Here is a 12,793-nt window from a genome sequence, read left to right as displayed (position 1 = left end):
TCGGTTGAGCATCCGACTCCGGCTCAGGTCATGATCTCACGGTTCGTGGGTTCGAGCCCCGCGTCGGGCTCTGTGCTGACAGCTCGGAGCCTGGAGCTGCTTCGGATTCTGGGTCTCCCTCTCTCCCTGCCCCTTCCCTGCTTGCATTCTCTCTCTCTCTCTCTCTCTCTCTCTCTCTCTCTCTCTCTCAAAAATAAATAAACATTAAAAAAAAATTAGAAGTCATTAACTCAGGTAGATGTGTTTTTTTTTTACATGAATTGTTTGGATTTTGAAATATTGGTAGATAGCTCCAGTTAAAAAATGAACAACCAATAAAAAAACAACAGTGTGTGGATGAACACATCCACAGGCTGCCTCCCACTGGTGGGGATGCCAGCCTTCCATTCTTACTGTGGACAGAGCCAACTTAGCTTTGCCCAAAAAGGAGGTTGGTTGCCTCAGGACAGAACAAGAAAAAATGATCACGTTTTCTTAATCCTGAGCCAAAGAAAACCTTGACAGGGAGAAACCAGGAGTGATGGGTCTAAGGGCTCAGCGCCGTCCTGGAAGGCAACACGACTCTGTTCCAGCAGGAGAATGTGTCATGTCAAAGCCTTGTTGCTTAGGGGCGTTTTATTTATTTCTTTACACAAGCTGTGTTCAATTTTGTTTTTTCCTACCAAGACAGTGTGCTAAAGAATGGAACTAAGTCCTTTTTGATGAACCCTGAATCCTGCAGCTTTTTTTTTTTTTCCCCACAATGTCATAAACTAGAGAAAAAGGATAAGGGCACAGTGTATTTTTAACATCTGTGTAAAAATAAAATTAAGACGTCCACGTCCTAGCCCGCCTACACTGGTGATGACATGGCATGAATTGCCGATAGAGATGGGGGGCTTTTTCACAGGGGCTGCAAAATGATACTTTCCTTTCCTCCCACTGATGCGATATTTTATGGTCGTTCTGAATCGGGTTTGCCCCCCTGTGACATCCTCCCAGCCAGGGTCTAGGGGAGCACTGTCTGATAAAAATACAGCAGAAGCCCCGAATGTGAGCCACAAATATAATTTTAAATTTTCTAGTAGCCGCATTACAGAACATAAGGAGAAACAGGTGAAATGAATTTGAATAATATATTTGTACTTAACCGAACGTACTTAAGTATTATCACTTCGATATGTAATTGGTATAAAATGGTTAATACTTTATTTTATCTCTCTTTCTTTTTCTTTTTTGCTTAAGTCGTGAAAATCTGGTGTGTCCTTTACACCTAGAGCACATCTCAGTTGGGACTGGCCACGGGACAAGTGCTCAACAGGCAGAGGTCCTTAGCGGCCACCGCCCTGGACCGCAGAGATTCGCATGGGATTCGGAGACAGGCTGAATCTCTCGCGATCCACATTGTGCGGGGTCCTAGGGAGTCTGTGGGAGGAGATTTTGCTGTTATGGACCTTGTAGTCTTGTGGGTTCTTTTTTTTTTTTTTTAATTACAAGTGAAACAGTTGGAGACCATGCTAAATACATACAGCTCAGTCCCAGGAACCCCTTCCTGCCACACCTGCTTCTCCCAGTTGTTCCTGAGACAAATGGACATGCAGGGGGCAGACGGGGTGCCCTAGCCCAGCGTGGTCACTGCCCCGAGTCTTGACTCCGCGGCCCAGGACCCTTTGGTTTCAGAGCGTTGCCCCCTCTCTGCAGCCACTGTGTATGCTGAGGACACAGCGGGCACCTCAAACCTGCCACAGGCTGCAGATTGTACTGTTTTATTTTATTTTATTTTATTTTATTTTATTTTATTTTATTTTATTTTATATATAATTTATTGTCAAACTGGCTAACATACAGCGTATACAGTGTGATCTTGGTTTTGGGGGTAGATTCCCGTGGTTCATCGCTTACATGCGACACCCAGTGCTCCTCCCCACACGTGCCCTCCTCGGTGCCCATCTCCCATCTGCCCATCCACTCTCAGTTTGTTCTCTGTATTTAAGAGTCTTTTATTTTAGGAGGATAGTTTACAACCTAGGGGAATGCTTCTGGGATTTAAATGTCTTTTTTTAAGTTTACTTATCCATTTTGAGAGAGAGAGAGAGAGACAGACAGACAGACAGACAGACAGAACAGGAGGGGCAGAGAGAGGGAGAGAGAATCCCAAACAGGCTTTGCACTGTCAGCCCAGAGTCTGATTTGGGGCTCGAGCTCATGAACCGTGAGATCATGACCTGAGCTGAGATCGAGTGTTGGACGCTTAACCGACTGAGCCACCCAGGCGCCCCCTAGTATTTTAAAACAGCTTAAACAGTATGACCTTAATTTTGTAAAAAAGAGTATTAATATTTAGGTGTCTGGAGAGAAAAAGCACTGACGGGAAGTACAATTTAATGTTAAGAAGTGGCGGAAATGCAGCCGACTTTTCTACATTTTTCTGGATTTCAGTTTTGCTTATGATGAAATGTGTCATTGTCAAAAGAAAATTTGTATGTATACTTTAGTGTGTCTGCTCCCTGGCTTACTTTCAACAGGTCTTCCGAGAAAAGAAAGAAGTAATTTCTTCATTGACAAACATATGGAACTTCTCCGAGTCAGACAGCGGCATCCCGTAGTGTGTATGTCATATCTTATAATCTTCAGAGTGGCTTCGTGTGCCTCCTATGACCCAGGGCCCAGGACCGTGAAGGGTTTCAAACACAGGAAATGCATTCAGCACGCGGCCACTCTGTTAGGTTTAGCACGTAGGTCCTGGGCTGCTTCTGTGGGCCGGTCGCAAGGACAATTTGGTTTCTCAGAACACTCACCGCGCTGTTTTGGTCTCTGTGCTTTGCCTGACGTCCCTTGGGCAGTGCCGTTGGTATACCTGCTGGGTGGAAGTGGAAGGACCTTCCCTGGCCGGGCTGCCTGGTGTCTCTTGGCCAGGTATACTGGGGTGAATGGTGTTCCGTCAAAATTCGTGTCCACCAGAGCCTGTGAAAGTGACCTCATTTGGAAATAGGGTCTTTGGGGCGCCTGGGGGCTCAGTCGGTTGAACGTCCGACTTCGGCTCAGGTCACGGTCTCGCGGTCTGTGAGCTCGAGCCCCGCGTTGGGCTCTGTGCTGACGGCTCGGAGGCTGGAGCTGCTTCGGATTCTGTGTCTCCCTCTCTCTCTTCCCCTCCCCTGCTCGTGCTCTGTCTCTCAATAATAAACATTAGAAAAATTAAAAAAGGAAATAGGGTCTTTGCAGATGCAGTTAGTTGAGATGAAGTCATGCTGGAGCAGGGCGGGCCCCGAATCCACCGGACGCCTGAGTTGCTGGTGTCCTTGTAGGAAGAGACACAGAGACGCACAGGGGAGGACGCCGAGTAGGGATGGAGACACAGGCCAGAGCGAGCCAGCTGCCAGCCAAGGGTTGCGGGGAGCCACCGGGAAGAGGCAAGGACGAATGCTTTCCCGGAACCTTCGGCGGGAGCAGGACCCTGTCACACCCGGGCCTGGGTTTCGGGCCTCCAGGACCGATGGTTCACACCTCCGTTTGAAGCCGCCCCATTGGCGGTGCTTGGTTCCAGCCGTCGTGCTGATGACTAGGGAAGCGGTCCCTCCCGGGCTGGGTGGAGGGCTGTGCCCGGTTCCCTCTGCCGGTGCTGCTGGGCCACAGGATTCTGACGATGCGGTGTTGCAAGGCTAGAGGACCCAAAGGGGAGAGTCGAGGTGCCCCATACATCAGTGACCGCCAGAAGCGGCCGCCACCCCTGGGACCAGAGGACAAAGAAAAGGGGGGCATCACTGGAACCGAGGAGTGTGGAGGAGGGGCTTTCTCCGCATCTGGTCCCCTGCAAAATGGGGGTGCTGCTTGCCGGTGGCGTGGAGCCAGTGCACAGATTTTCCGGGGAATGTCGCACAGCCGGGGAGGCTCAGGGCTGCTTGAGTTCCGGCCGGTGCAGGAAGGAACCCCGACAGTAGAGGCTCCACCTGCCCCCTTGGGCCAGCACCCCCTGCAGCCGGGCTACTGGGAAGTGCAGTTCTCAGGCTTCCAGCCAGAGCCCTGAGCAGAGACCGCAGACAGTCAACCCGCACGTATATTCTCGTTATGTCAGAAAAACCCCGAGGCTTGGAGAGGCGGACGCGTTGGCCTTTGTGTGTGGAGGGACCATACACCTGTCCGCTGAGCACTCCCGCAGCTTTGTCATGGATCATGCTCCGAAAACCAGGTCGCTGGATTCGCGGGAATGCTGCTTCAGTGGGTTCACGGAGAACAAGTGGCAACGCAGACCACGATTTTCCTTTTTTCTTTCTCTTTCTTTCTTTCTTTCTTTCTTTCTTTCTTTCTTTCTTTCTTTCTTTCTTTCTTCTTTCTTTTTTTTTTTTTTTTTTTTTTTTGCAAAGCATCCTTACAAGTCAGTTTCGTTCCTGCTTAAAACAGAAAGGCTGTTTTTCCCTTTTGCAATTTAAAAAATCCCCTTGGAAACCTGGGGTCTCATCGGATGAAATTCATTGTCCCTGACATTAAGGAGCGTTCAAGTCAGATCATGTCCTGGGGCCGCGGGCGAGCTGGCGGTGGCCTCGTGGCGCTCACTTCTGGCTGTGGGAGTTAGGATATCGTTGTCCTGCAGAGGACATCCTTTTGTTTTTTTTTTTTAAATTTTTTTTTTTCAACGTTTTTTTTTTTTATTTATTTTTGGGACAGAGAGAGACAGAGCATGAACGGGGGAGGGGCAGAGAGAGAGGGAGACACAGAATCGGAAACAGGCTCCAGGCTCCGAGCCATCAGCCCAGAGCCTGACGCGGGGCTCGAACTCACGGAGCGCGAGATCGTGACCTGGCTGAAGTCGGACGCTTAACCGACTGCGCCACCCAGGCGCCCCGAGGACATCCTTTTGGATAAGAATGGCATCATTCCTGTCATACTTCTTTCAGACGGTGTAGTCCGGGATCTCCCCTTCATCCACCGCCCTCTTTTCTCAGCTTCAATTTGCCAGTTTCTTTTTCTCCAACAAGAGTATGGGTGTTTTCTAAGGCAAGGGATCAAGCAGATACTCTGAAAACAATTCACGTTGGGCTCCCAGAGCGTCAGAGAATCGAGGGAGTCGGTTGGGAGTCTTGCGGGTGCCTTAGGCTGGAGACCTGCTTCTGGGAGCGTGCACACACGCGGGGGGCCTCTGCCCTGCTCCGTGTCCCAGGTGCTTCGTCCCTCGCCCTCCCCCAGTCCTGCGTTTTTCGCTCTTTCTGTTCCGGTGTCTCCATCTTCACCCTTTGCCACGCTGCGCTGTCTGCCTGGCATGCCTTCCGGAACCTTCCGGGACCTTCCGGGACCTTCCGGGACCTTCTGGGGCATATCCACATGGCTTGTTCCCACTCTTCATTAGGTCTCTGCTTATGTATCATCTGATACCTTCTCCGACCTCTTTTTCTAGAAATCTCTATATCTGTTTCCTGCTTTACTTTTCTGCATACACAAGGCTATGTAGACAAATAAATACTATACAAATTATATATATATCCAGAATATAGTAGAATACACAAATTCTCCCCAAAGCTCCGTAAGATCGGGATTTTTAGAAGTGAATTAGCATGGCTGTGTTCCAATAAAACTTTATTCCCCAAAACAAGGGGCAGGCTGGATTTGGCATGGCGGCTGTGGTTTGCTGACTCCTGCCGTAGAAAGCCACCAAAGACCATTAACCCGCCCCCGGGCACGTCCTGGGTCGATCCCCCTCCGTCTCCGCCTGCCCAGCTCCCTGCCACCTGCTTCCTCTCCCCTCACTCGGTGCTGCGTGTGCACAGCGGTGGCGCCCCCCCCCCCCCCAGCACATATAAGAACGGGAGGGAGAAGCCCCGCCTGCCGCTGCCCTCGGTCTGAGAGCCTGGCCCGTGCGGCACGTGGAGCCAGTGGGAAACAGGCCTCTCTGGGTTCTCGGCCGCCCGGCCCAGCAGGTCTGCACTGCTCGTGACTCACTGCATCAATGCGAATCCTGCAAAGTCTATTTTGCCACTCGAGAAACCATGCTTGCTTATTATAGCTCAGATGTTGAAGAGCTACGGCGTGTAGACTGTGGTGTGCAGGGCGGCACAGGGGCTGTGCACAACCGCGTGCTGACGCGGTGTGGGGCGGGGCCAGCCTCACACCTGGGGTCGAGGCGGGGGGTGCGGGAGGAAGGGCGGCCAATGCGCGGGTGAAGGTCTGGGCCCTGGAAGGGGTCGCCTGTGTGTGTCCACCCACCCGGAAATGAGGAGGGACAGTCAGGACCAGAGACAGAAGCGTGCATGTTTATGGCTAGCTGTGACCATTGGTGTACGGGGCTGCCAAGTTTTCTGATTTTTGTTTTTAACCAGGAAGTGTAAATCCTCATTTTTACATAAAATTTCCTATTTTTATTTTTTTAAATGTTTATTTTTGAGAGAGAGAGAGAGAGAGAATGACCAGGGGAGGGGCAGAGAGAGAGGAAGACACAGAATCCGAAGCAGGCTCCAGGCTCCGAGCTGTCGGCACAGAGCCCAACATCAGGCTCAAACTCGTGAACCGTGAGATCATGACCGGAGCCGAAGTCGGATGTTTAACCGACTGAGCCACCCAGGCGCCCCTAAAATTTCCCGTTTTTAATGTTGATAACTACTTAAATATCTTGGGGCCACATAAAACAGTGTGGGGGGCAAAGCCACTCACATGCCACCGTTCTGAGTAATCTCCCTCATACGACACGGGGAGAAACGTAGAAAGTGTCAGGTTTTATTCACATCGAGGGATTCTACAGACACGCACTGCTTTGCATTTGTCAGCTTTCGGGGCTCAGAGATCCTGCATGAATGAAAACGGAAGCGGCACATTTGCTGACAGCTCTGTCCGGAGAGACGGAGCGAGAGCGAGCGTGCTTTTAAGCGGATTTCACCCTGAGTTCAGCCTGCGCGAAAGGACCAGTTTTTAAAAAGGACCCGGGCTTGGTTCTGAGCACTCGATGCAGACCTTCTAGTGACTTCTGCGCGCTGGGCGGAGAGGCAGTCTCGTTTCCTCCCATCAGAAGAAATCCGGATGCTTGTGCTGGTCCCCGGGGCTGACGAGTTTGTGCGAGGGAAAGGTTTTCTTGTGCAGATAGAGACGCCTGGGGGGAGGATTCTGCGGGGGGAGATCAGAAGCTTACGTGTGCTTTCTTTCCAATATGGGCCAGGATCTTTCACACGGGCTGCTGATTTCAATCTTCCCAACTACCCTGCAAGGGTGTGGGTCGTGGTGCTCATTTCCACAGGTGAGATTAAATAATTTGCCAGCCAGCGGGAGAGCTGGGGGCTTCCAAAGCCGAGTCTCAGCCTGCCTTTTCTGGAGCTTTGCCGACCTTGTACTTTGGGCACGAAACACTGCCTTCTTCCCGGCCCTGCGCCCGGTGTCTCGCACATGCCGGTGGCCAAACGGGATTCACGGATCCTAAGTTGTGTTCAGAATGTCAGCTACGGAGGCGGAGAGTAGAACCTCTGGGGCAAAGCCCACGAGGTAAATCACGGCCTCGTATCAGCCCAGAGAGATTCCACGGGACCGATCTCCGCATTTGCAGACGTACGGCCCCAGCTCGCTAGTTAGAGCTGGGAATAGAATAGAAAAGGCACCGTAGTTGTGTCCCAGGATCCCGTCCAGGACGCCACACCGCAGGCATCCGCCCACCTGGATTTGCCAGAGTTTCTCACTTCCTCCTTGTCTGCTGTAACCTTGACGCTTCTGAATAGTGTTGTCCAAATCTCAGATGGTCTGTCTCCCGGTTGGGGTTGTCTGATGTCTTCTCATGATTCCACTGGGGTTATAGATTCTGGGGGGAAAGAAACACAGAAAAAAAAAAAAAAACCCATGTCTCATTGGCGACGTTGACCTTGTTCACTTGGTCAAGGTGGTGCCTGCCGCGTTTCTCCTCAACTGTTACTTTTCTTCTCTTCCCATATTCTAGTGTTTGGAAGCGGGTCCCGGAGTCCAGCCCACATGCAGGAGGAGGGGACTAAGCCCTCTGTGCTAGAATCTTGTTTGGTTTAAACCAACTTAAATTTTATTTATTTATTTATTTATTTATTTATTTTTTAATTTTTTTTTTTAATGTTTATTTATTTTTGAGACAGAGAGGCAGAGCATGAACAGGGGAGGGGCAGAGAGAGAGGGAGACACAGAATCCGAAACAGGCTCCAGGCTCCGAGCTGTCAGCACAGAGCCCGACGCGGGGCTTGAACTCACAGACCGTGAGATCATGACCTGAGCCGAAGTCGGACGCTTAACCGACTGAGCCACCCAGGCACCCCAAAACCAACTTAAATTTTAAAATGAAACAGCCAGTATGGTGGCTACTGTATTATACGGAGCAGGCCTAGAGCAACTTCTGAGTTAGGGCTCTGGTATCCGGGCTGGCCAGGGGATAATTATTGCACAGTCAGTCAGTCCACAAGTGCCCCGAAGAAATGAAAGTCCAGATACTATCGTATAATTGGGGTGTGATGGAGAATTTTTTTTCGATGCTAAACTAGGACTCCCAAGCCCTTCTGGAAACTGCTCCCAGAGGATTCATAAAATCAAGCAAGAGCTGGCTCTTCCTTCCTGAGCTTCTATTTTGGGTTAGATAGAGCCAATCACTCTGACAGATAGGGATCAAAAGTGTCAACCTATTCTGGACCCATCTGTGTTTTGGAAGGCAACAGCCACAGGATGATTTTTTTTTTTGACCCAAAATAACATGTAAGTGGGTGGCGATGTTCTCCCAGCTCCATAAGCCAGTCTGTCTCTTTGTCTGTCTGTCTGTCTGTCTCATTCTTATACACATCCCTGGCTCTGTCACATAGTTGCCCCATGCCTCAATTTCCCCATCTGCAAAACGGGGGCAGAAATAGTGACCCATTTAAGGGCTTGCCGCGAGGCACCAATGAATCATTGGCTGGATTCACGTCCGGTGCCACCTTAGTCACTATTCCTATCGTCCCAGCTTCACTGTTTGTGCGGCTTCAATACAACCATCACCATCAGCCTCTCCAAGACACATTGTTAATGAACGTGTTCAAGTCGTTTCACCCGTAAACTAAATGTCATTTTAAAAGGACCTTCGTATCGTTATTATTAAATGAAAACCCGTATTGCTTTTTGTATATTCAGTCTAACTGGAGAAATGAAAAGGAGACAGAAGGCAACCTTTGAAGTTCTGTAAGCGGTGGCCTGCCCACGGCTCAGAGCCTGCGGCCCACTTTCTATTTGTAGATGCGCCGAGCCAGGAGCCTAGCACCTGCTGAGACACTCTGCGGAAGGACTTCAAAGGGTTGAGGACAAGGGGGAGCTTTCTCAGGATGTGAGTCAGTCGTTTAAGGTGCCGGGTCCACGCACCACGTAAAACGATCGGAGAGACACGCTCAGTCTGGGCAAAGCTTTGCTAAGTGACCCTGAGGGTGGTTTTGCCAACTCACCCCAGCCTTTACCTGAGTCCGAGACCACGGGAGGCATGGGCCCTGCAGACACGGCCAGGCTTGTATGTAGAGGGAGCAAAGGCATCAGACTGTGCGGCCTGGACTCCGACCTCTGCTTCCACACTTCCCAGGACCCCACGTCGTGTTGAGTCGTATCTGTCTTTCCACATCCGCAGAGGGTGTGCTCGCTTCAGCAAGAGGATTCAGGCAGATCCTTGCAGGGGCGGGATATGGTTCACGTAAGGCAAGAAGCGGGGCTTCACCTTAGTCTTTAGAAAATAACCTTAGAGTTAAAGGAATTTGGAGATGCGAAGTTTGGAGAGCCAAAACGAGCGGCATCTGATCTCTGACTGAGAGACCAACCGCTCTGCCTGCAAATGAGACGGTCCCACTGAAGAGCTGGGTGGCGGCCGTTCCTGACGGAGGGGGCTGGAAAAACCCAGAGCCCCTCACGGAAGGGCGCCTGTCTGAGGTCCTGTCGATGGCGAGGTGAGCATGAGTTGGCGTGCAAACTGTTGAGTGGAGCTGGTGGCTCGTGGTCCGTGGCCGCCAAACAGGTCTAAGGCAGGTTCTCTTTAGCTGCCTTCACATTCAAAACTTCAGATTTGGGGAGATTTTACAAAACGCTGTCCGTTTCTTTTTTTTTTTTTTTTAACGTTTATTTATTTTTGAGACAGAGAGAGACAGAGCATGAAAGGGGGAGGGGCAGAGAGAGAGGGAGACACAGAATCGGAAGCAGGCTCCAGGCTCCAGGCTCTGAGCTGTCAGCCCAGAGCCCGACGCGGGGCTCGAACTCACGGACCGCGAGATCGTGACCTGAGCTGAAGTCGGACGCTCAACCGACTGAGCCCCCCAGGCGCCCCACGCTGTCCGTTTCTAATAGAAGACGTGGCGATGCCAGCCCACGTCGGCTGTTGGCGGTGGTCGCTTGGGGCTGCGAAATGGCACCCTCCCTGAGAGGCCACACACCCTTCTCTTTGCCCCAGTCTGAACCACCACTGATCTTCAGCCCCGGGCTGCTTCACGTGCTGGTGTAACTCCTAGGCTTTTGGGCCATCCAGTGTGAAGTCTGCCTTGAAGGTCATCTCTACCAGGACCTCTGAATCCACTGTCTGCTGACTTCTAGAAGAAGAGCTCTGGCTTCGGTGAGCTTTGCTGTCGTCATCCATCTGAAGGGCACCACCATGCCCCACTGGCGTGGCCAGCCCGGAGGAGAACCATGGGTGCCACGTGTTGGTGAGGACTCCCGACGCTCCTCGTTGTCCAGAACCATCTGGCGGTTTCTATAAAACCTGAACGCCCGCATGTGCCACGATCCAGCAGCAACACCCCCAGGCAAATATTCGTCAGGAGATACACACATCTGCCAAGAGACATGTTCCAGAATGTTCTTTGCAGCGTTATTTTTAAATTTTTTTTAACATTTATTTATTTTGAGACAGAGAAAGACAGAGCATGAACGGGGGAGGGGCAGAGAGAGAGGGAGACACAGAATCGGAAGCAGGCTCCAGGCTCTGAGCCATCAGCCCAGAGCCCGACGCGGGGCTCGAACTCACGGACCGCGAGATCGTGACCTGAGCTGAAGTCGGACGCTCAACCGACTGAGCCACCCAGGCGCCCCAGCAGCGTTATTTTTAAAGGCTTCAGATCGGGGTCAACCTTGGTGTTCAACAGGAGCCGAATATGAAGAAATAAGTTTTGGAATATTTATGCAAGAGACGAAGTGCTGAAGCAGTGTTTCACAGCCATGGGTGAATCGTGGACAAAGTATTGAGAGAAATACCCAGACGCCAAAAAGATGTCTCTGTTCCATTTACACAGAATGAACAAAGAGGCATAACAGATTTGCGGACCTAGAAATCACAACAGTGGTCACTTTGGGGGAGGGATTGACTGGGAGGAAGGCAGGAGAGAAATCTGGTGCTCCTGGAAATGGTCTCTTTCTTGGTCTGGGTTATGCTATGCTGACGTGTGCCCTTTGTAGAAATTAACAGACTTGTACACCTATGGCATGTGCTCTCTTGTGTATGTATGCTTTGTTTTCATCTAAACAATTAACTTAAAAATATCTGAAAACATCCACGTGGGAAAGGAATTTGGTCTGTTTTCCATGGTGTCAGATGTACCGCGTTGTGAACAGAAGACAGATGTGGATCTAAAACTAAGGACATGTTTTCTAACACCTGGAGGGCCCTGAGTCATGAGGCGAATTCTGTCAGTGTTAATGGAAGTGATCTGTCTTTGGGGAAAGAAAGTTAGTCTTACTGAGTCAATGTTTGGGTAACACAGAGAGCTCCTTAATTCGTCCAAATTTATAGCCTGACTCTGCCTCGTTGGGCCATGTTTCAGAAGAACCGTTTTCAAAGAAAAAATTTTTATGTGTATTTATATTTTGAGAGAGACAGAGAGACAGAGAATGAAAGGGGGAGGGGCAGAGAGAGAGAGAGAGAGAGAGAAAGACAGAGAGAGAGAGCACGCAAGCAACAGCATCTGAAGCAGGCTCCAGGCTCAGAGCTGTCAGCACAGAGCCCAACGCAAGGCTTGAACTCAAGAACCACGAGATCATGACCTGAGCTGAAGTCGGATGCTTAACCGACTGAGCCACCCAGGCGGCCCTAGAAGCACCATTTTCACTTGCTCATATAACTCAAGGTTCCTGTGATCAAGAATTTGAGACTTGGTGGAGGAAGGTCTCTGGTTGGAGGGAGAGAGCGAAGCACTGACATTCTCAAGGCAATAGTGCGTGTTGTAACAATACCGATAAATCATCTCTTGAAAAAGCAAGACGCCTTTTTAAAAAGGCACTTAAATATTTTACATTGCTGGGTGATTCATGGAAGGATCCTAGGAGGCTCATCCTTTACATTAACAAAGTTATAATTGATACATTTTCTTTCTCGCATTAGCAGCTGGCGAGCTCAGTACTCAAATGTGATATTCAATCAATGGGTAACAATCTTCTTTATGTGATTTCCTTGGCATGTAGTTTTCCACATATTGTTCTCTTTTTCTTTTTTTAAAATCATTATTCTTAACTGCCTTATTGCATAAGTACTTTTATTACAGGCATTCTCAAACCCTTCTTCTTTTTTTTTTTTAGAGTAGGTGAATGCAGTTTATAAGTTATTATGCATTGCACACACTGAACGAGCGTATGGTGGAGACAGATTTTATGCGGGATTCGGTTCTGAAGTCAGCAGGTTATCCTGAAATCACATATGGGAAAACTGACCCTGAAAGTCGCCTTCAGTAAGAGCTGTACTGGAGATAGACCTCACAAGTGCTGGCCTTGCCTGCTAGCCTTGGAGAGACTGCTGTTTCTCGGTTGAGGACCAGATGTGCTGGTAGTTTGCCTCTGGGGACCAGTTGTCCCACGTGGCACTCGGAAGAAGAAGCTCTTGGATACGTGGCGGGGACATGTT

The 12,793-nt window shown here is 50.1% G+C and overlaps 1 protein-coding gene across 8 annotated transcripts in view; it reads left to right on the top strand.

The window, feature by feature from the left end:
- RIMBP2 (RIMS binding protein 2) overlaps window positions 1–12,793 on the top strand; it is a 221,268-nt gene that overhangs the window by 102,941 nt on the left and 105,534 nt on the right. The window contains exon 1 of one of the 8 annotated variants that reach the window (XM_058691508.1): window positions 6,750–7,437. The exons of the other annotated variants lie outside the window; for them this stretch is intronic. The gene's annotated coding sequence lies outside the window, so the exon portion shown is untranslated. Of the gene's footprint in view, window positions 1–6,749; window positions 7,438–12,793 lie in introns of those variants that run through there. 8 annotated transcript variants of the gene reach the window in all.

This window comes from Neofelis nebulosa, chromosome 11, assembly GCF_028018385.1.
Source record: "Neofelis nebulosa isolate mNeoNeb1 chromosome 11, mNeoNeb1.pri, whole genome shotgun sequence".
NCBI classification, from domain to species: Eukaryota; Metazoa; Chordata; class Mammalia; order Carnivora; family Felidae; genus Neofelis; species Neofelis nebulosa.
This window is presented reverse-complemented; position numbering and strand designations above follow the sequence as displayed.